This window comes from Larimichthys crocea, chromosome III, assembly GCF_000972845.2.
Source record: "Larimichthys crocea isolate SSNF chromosome III, L_crocea_2.0, whole genome shotgun sequence".
NCBI lineage: Eukaryota > Metazoa > Chordata > Actinopteri > Sciaenidae > Larimichthys > Larimichthys crocea.
Window position 1 is genome coordinate 32,079,508 of NC_040013.1, and position 17,295 is coordinate 32,096,802.

Below are 17,295 nucleotides of genomic sequence, written 5' to 3' on the forward strand. Positions count from 1 at the left end.
TTTTGCTGCATCCTTCTTCCCATACTTCCTATTCACACTGTTAACTACCAAAAAAAGTTTAAAAAATGGCATAGAAATATCCCTAAAAAGATTTTTGCCATGTGTGCGTAGTGCTAATTAGGGCTCTCTGGGGATGGCTAATCCCCTCCACTCTCTAATTGACACACACACTTGCACACACGCTTGTATCATTAATGAACACACACTGATCTATAAGCCACAGAGGGCTAGAAGTCATTAGCAAGACGGGGGCAGCTTTTATATATCACTCTCAATATGCTCAGGCTGTAGGAAACATTGGCAAAGCCTCTCATCTTTTTGTACGGCACATTTTATGGCATGAATAAGTTAGGTAAGTGCCCCTGGGTGTCTTTCAATAAAAATTTGGAAAGAAAAAATAAAACACTCATTCATTGCCAAGAATATTGTATATATCCAGTGACTTTTTCTGCCTTTAAATTCTCCTTCACCACTTAATACCGCAGCTTTCAACAGATGTAATGTAAGCTTTATTCATAAGCAAAGGTATACATGTTTAAGCTGTACCTAAAATCCAGAGAGTATTTCATAAAACCTCATGTCGGTACATGATTTTTCTGGATTAGATTACTTCCAATTCTTGTGTTGTAAGGCATTTCATTCACACAGTGAATGAAATGCCTGTGGAGTCCGCGGCCAGTGCAGCCCCCTTCAACCACCTGATACCTACCGTCTGGCATATTTACAACGTACACACACATACACACAAACGCACTTACTTCTAAGGGGCAGCAAAAAGGGCCTCTTCCTGTGGGGGGCAGAGAGTGCTGAAATCAGCCTCATGAAAGAATTGCCAATTACTGTCCACTTGGCCATACACAATAGTGAGAAAGAGGAGGGAGGGACGATTGGTCGGACGGATGGAGCGAGGGAGAGGGGGCGGGGTGTGGGAGGTCAGCGTTTGAAGTTACACCATAAAAGCCATCCTGAAAGGAAACACGAAGTGAACCCCCCACCCTCCCTTTTCCATCCACCTCTCCCCCTGTGGCCCGGCCCTCTCCTCTCTCTTCTACGTCCCCCTCCCCTCCCTTTGTTTCTGTGTACAGAGAGTGCCCCATGGATGGACCAGGTGTATTTTATATCACTCCTTCATGTACTTCAAACGCCAAACAGCCCCATTTCTCCTCAACCCCTCCTCTTTTCATCTACCTCTCCTCCCTTTCTCTTCCCCACATCTACCAGCCTGTTGCAAGGCTATAAATCACTCAGCAGACCTGATCGGCAAAGGAGGAGAAAAGGCAGTTAAAACACAGAAGACAGGAAGGTAGAAGGGGAATAAAAAGTTGGGATGTATCAGAGATGGAGTTACAACTGGAGAATAGAGCGAAACAGAGTGAAATATGAACAACAGCAGTTGACACCACCACTGGGCATTGTACATCCCCTGTGGTTGCCTTTTAGATCAATTTAAATTGGCATCATAACATGTGCTCAAGCCACAAAATGATGATCCACTTGGGTGGAAAAATACAAAGGGGAAAGGAAAGAGGAGAAATGGGTGATGGAATGACTGGATAGCAAGAGAATGAGAAAAGAGATGAAGAAAAGGTAGAAAATTAGAGCAGAACAGAGGACAGACATTGACAGGTTTGTAGAAGGATTGAGGCAAGATTGAGACTCGTGGCGAGTTGATCATTATGAATTCCCGTATGGTAATGAATCTGTTGCGGGCATTTGAGAAAATGAAGAGCAGGGTGGATATTTGAAGAGATGAGAGAAGCATACGAGAGATGAAATATTACAGGAATGATCAGATGATGTAAGAGCGGTTAGGAGGAGGGGAAAAGAGATGGCAAGGGAAGGAAAGAGAGAAGCTGGGGACTTTTAGTGGGCAGGAATTAGGCTGAGCCAGGGTCGCATTTAGCACTAATGACATCATGGATGATTAGGGAATATACACAAGCTCACAAACCTATAGATGCACTCAGTGAAAAAAAGCCAGACACCCCCCACAGAGCAGCCCGAGATCTGGTCCATTTAATAGAGCTAAAATTTATTACCAACTTCCCCCCGTCTTTGTTTCTGTTACGTTATTGATTCACGCGCATCTTAGTGTGTACGTGTGTAACTTGCACATGTGCACGTGATGCACGTGCACGTGTCCAGTGTTCGTGGAGAGGTCTGTAGAGGGATATTAGTCACGCCCGTGTGGTAATGGGCCTCATTTTGCTCTCATTTTCATCTGCGGTCTCCGTAATGAGAGGGTCCGTCTGCCCCTGCTGATCAGAACAGGAAACCCTGTAGGGGAAAAGAGCTGTGAATAGCGGGAGACCTTGGCCAACTTTCCTGGGAACGTCATGCTACTCTGCTCTTTAAAGATGCTGTCTGTAAGTTGTAATTGATCTGGGTCTTATATTGATCAATGGGAGTACACAGTGAAATGCCTCAAAGATGATCAATAGGTATCAAAACATGCCTGAACCTTCCCAGAAACCTCAAAGTGCAGCTTTTGCCGTACATTATCCTCAGTACTCTCAGGGTTCATTGAATGGCTTGCAGAATAGGTTTAATGGCTGACAGATGCAGCATTTTCAATTTTATTTTAACTCTTACACGTGCAGCAGTTAACATTAAAATCATATTTTTAGCTTGGTTGTCACAGTGACCTCCATACCTAAAATTAGTGTAGTTCTATTTTACATTTCTGCACAAGAATACAAACTATTTGATTTGCAGTATGACATATCCTAGTGTCTTTGGTGCAGATGTGATAATGTTCTGTGTACAAAAAGTGTTTACATAGCTCCTCCTCTCGATAAACAAATCCGGGAAATTATGTAATCCTAAATTCTTGTCATTCCTGCAGAAATTGTTTTGCGCTGTACTATTTTTAACTTTACAGTGCTCACCTCTCTGAATCTAAGGCTGCATAATTATGTCCACCAACTTAATCAGGGTTATTTCTGGTGCATATTTAGATCCTAATCATGAATCACCAAAAATCTGATTCATACTGTATTATTCCTTGTGGTATCGTGACTGTTTGAACCACACCTAATCATATCAACCTTTGTGATATTAGTTCTACAGGCTGAAACAACAACATATACTTATAAACAGTAAATCTCTGCACAGGCTCAGAGCGTAGTGTATATCAGAACCGGGACATCTTTCAGTGTGGCTCAATAACTTCACGGCTGCAACAGAATAAGTGGACGATGAGTCAGCCTCCATCTGAGTGTCACTCTGTCACCTCATTTGCACCTACATGGCAAGCTGCACATTCCTGGTCAACAGTATGGGATACTGTGAAAACATGTACCACCTGGTTTGTGGCAAAATGTCAACAATAACAGGTTGTCTTCAAACTGTACAGACATCTGTTAAGAGACAGGGTTCAGTTTAGTTCAGATTTGCCAGATCACGGGGCAACTTAAGCAGTAGTGAAAAGTAAAAAATAATTTGGTGTATGACTGGAGGAAACTGTACTTGCTTTCACTTTTTGTTTCGCCTCTGATGCAAAGTTCTGAAAAGGAGAAGCATTTGTCTTTACTTCTAAACCATGACTTCAATGGCCAAGAATCTTTACATTGACCCGTAACTACTTCCAAGCTTTTCCCGGAGCTTCCAAGCACATCTCACGGATAATAACGTGACATAAGTTTACAACTTTGGTCATGTGGTAGGGTTATTCATACTTCATAAAATGAGAACCAAGCATGATGATTGAGCAAACATCATCAGCTGAGGAATATCATAAGATTAGATTTCCTATTTATTTATTTATTGGAGAATTAGAATAGTGATATCCAAATTGCATCTTAATTACTTAAAAGACTCTCCTACAACAGGAGTATTGGACATACTTCAGGTCTTTCTGGGTTTTTAGTTTGACAGCTGTTAACTGGTACAATAACAATTAAGGCCCATGTTTTCACTTAAGAGGCAACAGAGTCTCCAGTTAAATATTCATCTTCGAAATGTTGGGCGTGGTTAGCTTTTAAATATTTTTTTTAGAATTTTCAAACAGGCAACGTTTAACTCTACTTTTGTCAAGCTAAAGGTCTCCAAGGTAAAATAACACAGGTATGCCACAAGGACACTGATACCAAATTCTATTTTAGGAGATAAATCCACAGAGAAATGAGCCGAGTTCGAGTGATGACTGAAACCCCTTGTGTTGTACTTAGGTGCGATGTTAATGGTTTGACAGGGGAGGTAGTAGTGGTAACTGGAGCCACTGTGGGAGGGTAAACAGCAGGGAGGGCATGATCAAAGAGCCTCTTCAGTTGGGTGGGGTTTGCAGGTGGCGTACAATACATTACTCTGCCATAATAGGCTTCTGTAAGTGGTGGAAGGGGGGAAAAAAAGACATGGAAATTGTTTCAATCTGTGTTGATTTGTGACACATAAAAGACAGCCTGATTTCAATCCTAGTCCATGTTTTTCCAGCATAGACACAAGTGTGTTATGTATGTAATAAATTGGTGGCCATAGTAAAAAAGATCGAGCAGCAAATTACACAGTGTTTTTCTTTTGCGATCTACTTCTTCCTCTCTCTTTGTTTGCTTAGAGTTTGACCAGTACCCATGAAATACAGCATATCCGCTTAGTAATGGTGTGTTTATGGCATCTGTGTTGTTGTTTTCTTAGTTGAGACGTCACCACTTCTAAGTACACACAGCCGTACTTGGCAATTGAACTTGACTGGGACACATCGCACATCTGTTTTTTCTTCATCTCTGTTCCCTCATCTCCCGTGCACCCTCTCTGGGTTTATACTGCCATCTCCTCTTCCTTCTCTCCTTCTGTTTCTCTCTTCCACTTTCTTATTTGCTCTGTCTCTCTCATTCTGTTTCTCTCTCCCTCTGTGATTTATTGGCAATGAATCAGGGATGAGGGAGTATGCCGGAGGAGAGATGGGAACATTCAGGGAAATGGCTGTTTCCGGCCAGACTTCATCACATCAGGATGGGAAATGGTTAGAAGAAAAGTGTGTGTGTGTGTGTGCGTATGTTCCTGTGTGTGTGTGTGTGTGTGTATGTGTATGTGAGTGTGTTTCTCCATTAACAGACCAACTGGGGATCAGCTGAGAGTCCACTACTGTGAGCCACAACCCCTTAATTGTCTTTAAATTAAAGCAAACCCTGAGCTCAAGCATATAGAGCCCATTCAAAAGAATCCAGCCTTCTTTAATGTAATATTTAATTTGCAGTATTGCTAGTTGTGTGAATGCCATTGAAAAAAATTGCAAAGGTCGTCACAGGGAGTTTACTATTATGAGCCAACAAGGTTCACTTTTTATAAGTCTAATTTACATTTATGCTGTACTCCTTACCTTACCATATTCTGATAATTGGGTTGTGTGCACAAGTCACACTGGAGGCTGTGTTGTCTGAAGCGTCAAGCTCCAGATTAGGGGCTTTCATGGCCCCCTGGTTTCAGGTGAGAGGTCAAACAATGAGCGATGCACCGGTTCTCTGGCCTCATTTCTACTCGTTTTGCGAGATCCATCACTGCTGCTTTGGTGGCATTTATTCCAGTGATAGAGATTTCATGTTGTTAAGCTGAAGGCTGAGGTGTTTACAAGTATTGCCAGATAAACAGGTGGATTATTGTAGTAACAGTTATTGAGTCTGCCTTTCAGCTTTGCATAGTGATAAAAAGATTATTTATTATTATGGAATATGAACACAAGGGCATCAGGTGAGGAGTAAAAAAAAAACTTTGACACCTCAATGTTGAGCAATAGCAAACCATCTTGACAGTGCAGACCTTCATGCGGACAGATCTTAAAATGGAGTTCTGGCATGAGTAGCCAAAAATAAGAAGAATGAAAAGATATATAGATGGAAATCTGGACAGATAAAATGAGATTGACTTTAGTCTGGTGTTAGCAATAAATCTAATTTTGAGATTGCTGTGAAGAGGTGGGAAGTATCGCTTTCTGCATGACACTGACATGAACAGTTGGACCGACAATAAGCACTCAAAAAGCGCACACATGCTGTACTACAGCTGCAGGAAAATGGATTACTGCTTTCTCATGAGCTCGCAAGCAGAGTGAGAGATGGTGAAAAAGCAAGAGACATTCGGAGTAGAAAGGGAGAGAGGGTGAGTCCAGGACATCTGAAGAGACAACAGAGCTGGAATAAAACAACAGATCAATAAAAGTATCTTAGCGGCTTTGTCATTTTGTGCAGCAACTGTTTTGTGAAAAGTGCTGACCGGGAGGAACAGATTGTGTGGGAATCAAGGGATCAGTGTGGCAAACAACTGCTGTTTGATTCACCCTTCTGTCACACCAACTTTGCATCAATGAGCTGTTGATCCAGCATCACCTGCCAATAAAACGTTTCAGTCCACTCGTGTGCCCGTTTCAATAAACGTTTGCGTCTGTACTTTTTGTCTTGTGACAAAGCTGATGCAGTAGGCTATAAATCTGCACACCGCTGTCGGTCCACATGCTTTATTGCACTGGTAACTTGTAATGTGTCCACTATATGTGACTCCAGAGTTGAACCTGTAAAACTCATGCCGTAGTATGACAGGATATTACTATATAAACTGAGGTAAAGTAAAAATCCACACAGAGTCTGTAAAAGTGTACATAACAGACAGAACTGTGTTTCTATCCGACTGATGTATCATGACGCTGTAGTTCTGTCAGGCTCATTTTAATCCATTTAGAAAAATCTTATGTTTTACGTTCAGTTACTCGAGTTTTAATGCAGCTGAAGTTTCTGCCATCTGTGTTGATGGAGAGAGAAAACCGTTTTTCCCTTTTTGATAGGCAGTAAAAAGCGAGAGAAAAACAAAGCGATAAGAGAAAATGAAAATTTATCAGCGGCGCAAGTGTTGAAGATGGAAAGATTTATGTGTGGCAATGGGAGGAGAGGAGAGAGGAGATGGCTCCATTTGTGTTGTGTTAATGAGGGAGAGCGAGACAGAAAGAAAGTGAGAGGGAGAAAGTGCCAGCGTGTATTTGTCTCATTTATCACTCAGCAGCAGTACTGTTTTTGGGGTCATTTGAAGCTCACAGCCTGTCTCATCTCGTCCGGGGACTCCCTGCAGTTTGTGTGCGAGCATGTGTGTATGTTTTGTGAGTGTGCGTATGTATGTTTGTGAATGGGGGTATACAGTAAAAGGGAGGGAGGTGTAAAGAGATCACCAGTCAGGGTTGACGATGCTGACAAACCATTTCATGGCAAGCATAGCTGCTCAGAAATACCACTTAGGGTTTCATCACTCTCTGAGGAACACACCCATTGCACACTCACGTACACACGCACAAGGTGAGGCAATGGTGGGGAGTTTTTATAGAGCAAGAGTAGCTTCAACAGACTTGTGTTGGGTTGATCAAAGTGGTCAAAAAGAAACACGCACACCCTTACACAAAGAAACCCCCCAACTCACATGCACGCATACATACACACATACACATGCGTTCTGAATCCCAGAAGCATTTGAGTGTCATTAAAGTGCAGCTGTGTTTGTCTTTCCAGCACACATGGAAAACACATCAGGGACAGAAAGAGAGAGAACACAGCCTGCTGAATATGGCTGCCACAATACGTACAAAACAAGCACAGTACTTTGTCACTCACACAAATACACATTGTTCATTTTGGAGGCAATTCAAACACAGATTTAGACTGTCAATATAATGCTATGCTATAAAAAATATGCCGTAGCATGGAGATCACAGAGTTAAACCCAGTGAGGCTTAAGCCAGATATTTAGTATAGAGCCGTGTTCAATATTGGGCAGGGCTGTAAAATGGAGAGGGCTTTTTAGTGGTGGGAAATGAATCAATGCTTTTCACATAAAACCTGATTTAGGCGTCACCTCATAGATTTCATGGGTACAGTACGTAATGTTGTGTTTGTGCCTGTGTCTGCATGTATGAAGGCAGCGTGCTGAGTGCTAAAACATCTGTCTTTTCTGGTAATGACTAGGGAGCCAACAGCAGTCTCAAACAGCCCTGATGCAATTAGCCTTGTCAAAAACACGCACTGATATACACACACACATGCACGCAAAGTAATATCAGCTGTATCCTACTAGGCCCATAGACACGGAAGATTATCGAAATCCCTGCACATGAAACCAATAACTGTCTAAGATATCTGATGGTGTGTTTGGTGGGAGCTTGTCTTCTCAGAGACTGTCCGGCTTCTGATGCCCTTTTCCCATTTGTTGAGGTCACAGTCTTATTTGTGCTATATTTTATATCCTGAAACTATCCTAAAATCCTGAAGAGCAGAGACAGATCGATGGTCTAACCATTATTTTAATAAAGTGGCTTGTTGCCAATGACCAAAATGCACAAATAATTCTAGACTTATACCACATGGATGAAAGATGTATTTTAAACCAGTCATTTTCTGAAATATGAGTTTACAAGACTAAAATCTCCAGGCCAACAACGATCATTTTCACTACAAATTGGGCTGTAGATTTTGCGATTAATAGTTAGGTCTATAAAATGTTCCCTAAATCCCAAGGTGATGTCTTTGAAATTGCTTATTTTCTCGATCAACAGTCAAAAGTACAAATAGTTCAGATAAATGTTAGTGTACGGTCAACTAAGACAAAGACATTTTTGAATAACACACAAAGCTGGAACAAGGATTTTTGCTTCAAACATGACTTTGATGAATAAATGAGATTATTATTTAAATAGTTTTCAGTGATTTTTTTTTCATGATCCATTAATTGATAATTTGTTGTAGCTCACGAAGCATTCATTAAAAATTCAGGTCTCTTTTGAGTTTACAGGCCAGCTGTTACAAAAAATAAAGTGCTGTAAAATAGAGGCAAATTGACTCAAAGACAAGACAACATAGTAATGATGAATATGTATTACAACAATGAAGCTGTGTAGTGTCATTCACACTGCCAGGGGATGACAGCATAGAACTACTGTCTTAATCTTTCCAAAAGTCTAGAGTAATCTAGTATTAACAGTCAGACAGACACATAAAAAAGCTGTTCAGTGGTTGCCAACAGCCATACTGCAGGCGACAGCTTCAGCTCCACACTCCCCAGTCTGGGATATCATATGTTGTTAAGCTGGATGTGGTCTTATCACATGAAAAAGACAGAAGGATTGTCTTCTAGGGCTTTAATGCAAAGTAAACAACAAGTTTTGAATTTCTTTCCATCTGTTTTTCCTGTTGGTGTTTCTCTGTGATGCTCTCTCTTACTCCATCTCTCTCATGTTTCTGTGGTGTCCTCTGTCATTCTCTAATATCTACCTCTTCTTATTTCTTCCTTTGTGTGTGTGTGTGTGTGTTCGTGTGTGCGTGCGCACGTTTCAGGGTATTTTTGTGTGTCTTTGTGGTGGTGCATGACTCCACAGCTGTGTGTGCGTGTCTGTCTGTGCAACAGATATCTGGGCTTAGTCCTTCCCACATACCTCTGTCAGCTCAGACTGCTTAAACCCAGCCAGCTTGGAGTTCACACAGGAGACAACAAACACACACACACACACACACACACACACACACACACACGCATACACACAAAGATACAAAGACAGACAAACAAAGACGTCTAACACAGCTTACACAAATGCAGAAAGACACAGACTCAGACTCCCTTCCTGAACACGACCTTTTTATTTGATGGCTCTGGCTACGTTAGCCTCTCTCTGCTGTCTCCTCTCCCCTTCATGTCTCTTGCTGCCACTCCCTCATCGTGTTTGACTCTTGTCTGCCAGAGACATCCCATCTTTCGTCCTCCCACTCTGGCTGTCTCCCTCTCTTTTTCAGGGTATCTTTCAGCGGTAGATGCTATCGTGCCTGATTGGAGGTCATCACCAGTGCATGTTTGTGTTTTACCCCCATTACTGTTGTTATCCAGCTAAACCTGGCTTGAATGGAAGAATCCTAGCTGCTCTGTGTGTGTGTGTGTGTGTGTGTGTGTGTGTGTGTGTGTGTGCTGACATTCAGAAACCTAACTGCTTTGAAATGGTATGGTGAAATGACCAACATTCAGTTACATGAGCTTCCAAAGGTTTTTTGACCTGTCAGTACATGTCTCTGTCTGTCTGTCTGTCTGTTTGTGTCCCATTAATTTTAGGAATTATTATAATTAAGTGCAGCACACACCAATTATAATATTCATCTGCAGCCCTTTAAAGCAAATGGTAGTGTGACTGGTAGCCACAGTTGGGTCTCTTTTCACCCCCCCAGGGATAATATTTAACCACGACCCCTTAGGCTGCTCTCACCCTCTCAGGATCAGGCCAGAACAAATGACATGAGGAAATTAAACCTGGGTGCTCTGCTATTTTCAGCCTTAGTCACATTTCATACTTCCATGCCTTATGTGTTCAGGGAGTGGGCAGATATCTGTGATATATCTGAATGTACCATGTTAGTGTTGAGCATCAGGGTTTAAATGAATTCCAATATGGTGATGATTTTGGATTGAGATGTTAGTATTTCCCTGTTTGTTGGCAGGAAGAAAATCTAAGAGAGCAGGATATAGACAATCACAAAATTGAAAGCATCCAGTGAAATATGGAAAAAATAATAACACAAATAACAAAAATGCATCCATTTGTGTAATTCTATCAAAAAGAATGCAGGCGTATACAAAATAGGAACATTGTCAACAATGTGTGCAACCTGACATTTCATATTTTATAGTCCAAAACCAACAATGCGTTAGTCTCTTGGTACCTTCTGACCTCCCCAGCCAGCCTGTGTGTCTCAGTCCAAAGCCCATTTGTTCTAATTTAAAACATCTTAACATCTTTAAAAAACAGATTACAAAAATATCTTTTTATTTTCAGAAAAAGGTCAGTAAATTTCCAAAGACGCTGCTATTTTTAGTCGCAGACATTGTCATTTAGCATGTACAACAACAGGATGATGTATGTGGGGTTGCCAGACAGTGCAACAGTCTGGCTCAGTGATGTGTTTCCAGCAGTTTTTTGGAAAACATTAAATGTCTATGACACAGTGGAAGAATAAGTTTCAGGCTTTGGATACACAGACCGTATTTGCTGATGACTTTTAGAGAAAAGTACAGGTCTTCGTCAATTTGTCTATGTGTGCTTACACAGAATATCCTGTATGTCTCTTTTATCCACCATCCCTTTCTCTTCACCTCTGTCTTTGTCTAAGCTGACATCCAGCTGTTCGGATGTGTCACTGTAGTACAAATGCTATAGATTTGCTTTTTTTTTCTCTCACACACAAACAACAGTCTTTTTGTTCCAGTTCTGTTTCAAAGACCTCTCTTTTTCAAAAGCATACGGGTGGTGCAGGGGCAAGGCACTCGCCAGCCATCGCTGGGACCTGGGTACAATCCCCGGTAGTGACTCCTACTGGTCGGTTAAGGCACCTGCATTAAGGGTAGCTAGATGTGAAAGGTTGTTATACCCATTCTGGTGAAGTAGACCCAGAACAACATTAGCACAATAAGTGACAAATACGGTCCTACAGGAGAGTTAAAAAAAAAAGGGGGGGGGCTGAACTGCAACATGCATGTATTTGAGGAGTTGTTTGTTTCGGGACTGGAACAATGGATTGTGGGTGGAGGAGGAATGGTAAGAGGGAGGCGAGGGAGGCATCCACTGGAGACAGTTAGATTTGTGGCTTGCGTCAAAGCATAGAGTGCCAGAGATTAATTAAACTTCCCCTGTTTTGGAGGTGTTTGTATGAGTCAGAGCGGTGATGAGTAGGAGAGAAAACATGTTAATTGCCTTCATGATCGATGCCAAATTGCAGGAACATAAAATTTTACATAACAAACGCCCCACCTTCAGTGGCTGCACAAAGAAAGTGTAGAGACAAGCTATCCCGGGAGCCAAGAAGACATGCCTAAATTCTGCTGAAAGTGTGAGCATGTGTACTTAAACACACTCTCTGAGTAGTTGTGTGTCTTTGTGTATAAATGTGCCTAGTTGATTCCAGCCCAGAGAAAGTAGCCATACCGCACCACCAGGCCTACTGTGTGTGCTTTTTCAGCTTAACCCTTGACTCGCAACCCTGCTGTGACCCCACGCTGCTTTTGATTGGCCTGGGACTGTGAACTTGAAGGCATCCTAACAGGCAGCAGCTGATTAAACATATACTTAAAAACACACATTCACACAAACATGCCCTGGTGCAGACTCGGTTAAATATTGAGGAATTGGGAAGAAGTAAACAAAATGCCTAGTACATACTCAAAAATGTATTCAGCACACAGTATAAATGAGGCATATAGACTTGTTTGTCTATATGCCTCATTTATGCTGTGTGCTGGATACAGTTTTCCAAATGGTTTCTGTTGATTGGCAAAGTATCGTACGTGCTGTGAATATTTGTTTCCCGTTACACTCATGCTGGTGAAACATCCTTGACAATTTGCCTGCTGTCAGCGCATGTGCTTGTGTCAGGAGACACATTGATGAGACAGTGGATCCAGACATCGTCATGATTGCAAGGTCACAACTTCAAAATCTCTTTCTCCTTTCGCTCTCTTTTTCTTGTCTTACTGTGTTGTCTCCCTCGAAATCCTCCTATATGTTTTGCTTCTTGATTATGCTCACATCTGATTGCAACAGCCAGATCCAATACACAAATATACACCCTCGTCCAGCTCTCTGTAGACGTGGTTGTTGATTAAAGCAGTTTTCGAATGGGGAAAAGCAAAGATGAATGGTTAGATTGCAGATAGATCTGTAGCTGTAGGTCATCAGTCTGTGACTGGCACTATCTATGAGATCATCATAGTGTTGCAGCAGGTGTGACATAATTTGAGGAGACGATGGCTCAGAAGACCACTCCATTCAATGCGATGAAAGAGTTACATGTGACTCAGGGATAACCTTTCAGCAGCTCCTTTGCATGCATTTGTGTGTGCGTGTGCTCCAATCCATTACCTGAAATTGGTTTACAAAACCTATGATGTCAGCAGACCTTTTTTGTAATGTCTTTTTAGACCTTGTGAAGCCACAGTCTTGCAGTATCATATCCCCACAGGCTACAAATTTATTTTTTTCTTTAGCCACTCATCATGTTTATAGGTTTTATATTTACAGGCTCCGCTCATAACTGCTGTGATCCTACGTTTTTTTATTAAGTCACCCACACATGCTTCTGCAAGCACAGACTCCTGCTACTACAGAGGGGGCTTCCTGCTAAAAATGTGTCCATGTATGTGTTAATTAATCTGTTTCCTTCTGAGAAAATGTTGTGAAAGGTGCACTTACACTTCATTCATTGGTTAAAAATGCTCAGTATTTAATATCCACACAGTAGCTAAGAGTGGTAGAAATGGGTCAGGGGATTTCAGAGAACCAAATGACCACTTGCCAACATTTAATATTCCCAAGCTACTAACAGTTTCTTTACATCATTTGGTTTTCAAATTTATTTTTTTTCCTCTTTGCTTGCTTTTTATTCCTGACCATCTGCCCCGTTCTGTTGCGCATTTTAATTCTGTGCAGCTGTATAGAGTAGTTATAGGCTAATTAAAAGCGTAAGTATTTGTGATGCTATTTATGCTGTCATGGCTGTTGAAAGAATCTTAACAGCTGCTTGGTGTACTGTGTCTTCTCAAGACCCCAGCCTGCCGCTGCAGTTTGAGCAGATGAACGCTTGGGCCCTTAAATCAAGTGTAAAATAAAGACGAATGGAGAGAGATAAAGGATGCAAGGAGGGGCTTATAATTGGAGGAACCAGCCACACAGTTTGTTCCAGTGAAAAGAAGAGTGAAAGGGAGTTGGTATGGAGACGGGGGGACGGGAATAGAGAAAGGGAGAGATTTAAGGGAAAGAATGAGTGAAACCTTAGTACCTGAAGCGTGGGCTGAGGCCTTTAGCTGCTGGTGCCAAAATGTGTTTTTACGAGCCTGTGGTCAGACAGAAATAAAAGGCAACTGAGCGGCTGAATGGCGTCACACACACACACACACATGCATGCATGCACACACACACAGTTCAATGGCCTCAAACTGTTTGGTTTTATAATGTCAATGTTATTCAATGTGTCCAAACCCAATAATTCAGTGTGACTGAACAAGCAGCGCACTCTCCCCGGTGGTACAGAGGTAAGGAGTGAGAAAAGGAAGAGGGAAGGTAAAAGAGGTTAAGAAAGCACTAACAACATCTCTGTATTCCTTCCAATAGTGCCAGGGGCATAGAAAAAGGTTTCCTCATGTTATTTGGATTCATTATATAGATTTTCTGGTCAATTATTCCACAATCCCGTTGGTACCTTTCAATTTTTGTCTCTTTTCCTGTCTGTTTTTTGTCTTTTACTCTTTTCCACATTTTCTTTTTTATCAATTGCCTTTTTAAGCGTGGGCTTAAGCGTGCTAGTAACTTATAATGAACTTGAATTCACCAATTATCATTGCAAGCAACCCCTAGGTTTCAGGGTTCAAGCTATGCCGACAGTCCAGAGAGAAAAGTGCTTAAAAAAAGTCCTGGAAATAGGATTAAAAAAGACAAGTAGTTCTCCTAAATCAGTGCCAGGAGAAGCAGAAACGTAGGAGAGTGATGGAGAGGTTATCTGAGGTTCCTCTAGTAGAGATGTTTTGGTAAATGGCGAGTGACTTCCTACAGTAACAAGAGACTAAAAGGGGTGTAGATCACGACCCTCTTTAGCACCGAGGATGTGCAGAATGTGAGGGATAAATGGAGAGGATGGAAATATTTCGCATCAATTCTGTCAATGCATAAAGGCTCCTGGAAAAAGGACACACACAGGCTCGCTCTATGTACTGTACAGAACGCAGAGTGGTACTCAGTGCCGTCGCCATGGAAATACTGAACAAGTGATGGATTATTGGAAAAGGACAGAAAAAGATTTAAGTTTACAGGTTTTTTTTTTATGTGGCCAACCTTTTTTCATCTTTTTTACGCAATCTTTCGGAAAAAGTCTCTCAGAGGAATCAGTAACAATTTATTTGTAACTTTTAACTTATTGTTTATTGCAGGTCTATCAATGTTAAGGATAGAAATATCACAATAAAGCGTTTATTGATGCTGTGTGTGTGTGTGTGTGTGTGTGTGTACATTCTGTACAAAAGGCTAAAGAACTTCAATTCATTTTGTGCTGTACGAACATGTTATGCAGCAGCAGTAGCATGACTAATGTTGCTTAGTCCCATACACCCACACATATGCACTCACACACAAAAAAATTTAGCTGCTTCCTCCTTTTGACTCTTTTTTCCAGTACTCTCCAATGCTCATTTTCTCAATCTCATGGGAATATATATGTACAGCAGCATGCACACACACACACACACACGGGCATATGCATTTTACTGTATTTATAGTTTGTGGTGGATGGACATCATATCCTGTGTTTACTATAGCTGTTTGTCTTGAGCGCTGTCACTTGTGGCAAACAGCCTATATTTGTGCATGCGTGCACTCATATGTGTGAGCGTCATTGTTCTGTACTGCTCTAGAGGTCAGTGTGTGAAGGGGACATTTCAGCAGCATATTTCCCAGAGGTCCTTGTAAGGCTCGACACAATATAGAGAGGGTGCAACCGACCCGTGTCAGCGGTTTGTACGGAAGTGGAGTTTGTGTGTTTGTGTTCTGCATTGTTTTGTATATACTGTCCATATGAATGAGGTTACAGGCGGCCTGTGTGTGTGTGTGTGTGTGTGTGTGTGTGTGTGTGTGTGTGTGTGTGTGTGTGTGTGTGTGTGTGAGAGAGACAGACAGACAGACAGACAAAGAAAAAGAGACTGTGTATTCTGTCTTTTTCACTATTAGCATTCCTCTGCTTTGACGGACAGTATGGGAATGAAATGCCTCTTTCATGTGGCCAAGTTCTGTGCTGTGTGTGTGTGTGTGTGTGTGTGCATGTGTGTGTGTGTTTGTGTGCGTGCGTGGAGATCTTTTCACATGAAACGTTGAGATAGAGGGATACATTTCCCCCTTCAGTGGTAAAGTGCTTTCAGCACTGTACTATTAAGGGCTATTGTTAGAGTTACCCATGACCTGGTCATGACATGGGGCTGTGTGTGTGTGTGTGTGTGTGCGTGTGTGTGTAAAAGTGTGTGTGTTGGCTGTTTGTAAGTGTTTGTGTACCATTCTTCAGACTCTACCCATTAATAAGGGCGTACTCAGCCATGGAGTTCACCTTTTCCCCTTTAATTGCTCTTTCTCTCCCTCTATATACGCTTTGGATAAAAGCGTCTGCTAAATGCAATGTAATGTAATATATACACACACACACACACACACACACACACACACACAGAACACTGTTCGATGTGAAGTTGGATTTTTCCTAAAAGCGTACACTTAAAGCAGTGGTTCAACACTTCAGAAATATGACTTCAGAAATCTACAATAGGCAAGATTTTCACACACATTTACGTTATATTTGGCAGGTGCTTTTGTCTAAATTAGTATACAAATGGGGTGCAATCCAAGCCTTCATAAAGAAGCAAGTGCAAGTGCCACAAGGATGCATGTGCGAGCAGCATGGCTTAAATACATAGAAAACCAGAGAGAGAGCAACTTGGGTGAATAGTTACTCTGTTAGTTAGATAGTTAATCTGCTATTATGCGTTTCAGTAGTTTTAATTGTACTGGAAGAGTCCATCTTTGCACCTGATTCAAACAGCATTTTCAAACACGAGGAATTCAAATAATTCATACACATAGTGACGTGAAAAGTACAGTGTAAAGTTTTGTTATTTTAACAGAAATACCCAGATAAAGTACACGTTGTATTTGAGTAAATGTACTAAGTTTTTGTTAAAGTAAATGAAAGGAGGCCGCTGAAAGTCGCTGTTGATGTTGGCGACTTCACCATGGAGATGTTACATGTGATGAGGCATCCTGTTTCTGTCTGTGAATGTGAACTGTGTGTGTGTGTGTGTGTGTGTGAGAGAGAGGATAATAATAACAATATAAATTGGTTTGTAAGGCACCATCATTGACCAGGAATTTGTTTTTGGAGACATTGGTGCAGACATATTGATTACCACCATAGCAACATAAGTAGATACAGGCACAACAGGACCTCGCAGTCGACGCAGAGGGATGTGTGTATTGGTGTATTTGTGTGTGTGTGTGTGTGTGTGTGTGAGAGAGAAAGAAAGAGAGAGCAGTGTTTTATTGCTGCGGACTCCTCACTTTTCAAAGGGTGGGAGAGTAAGAAGGATCATGGGTGGGCCCCAAAGAGACCCTTTAGAGATGGAGACGCCACTTCAGAAAACACTCAGCCTTCACAAAATGGAGGGAGGAGGGACAGAGAGAGGGGATAGATGGTGAAGGGAAAGACTGGATATCAGATTTTCCACGGAGTTAGATGATCATCAGTGTGTGCATGTGTGTGTAGC

The 17,295-nt window shown here is 41.6% G+C and overlaps 1 protein-coding gene across 5 annotated transcripts in view; it reads left to right on the plus strand.

Annotated features, from left to right (window-relative positions):
- aopep (aminopeptidase O (putative)) overlaps positions 1 to 17,295 on the plus strand; it is a 67,986-nt gene that overhangs the window by 37,177 nt on the left and 13,514 nt on the right. The window lies entirely within an intron of this gene.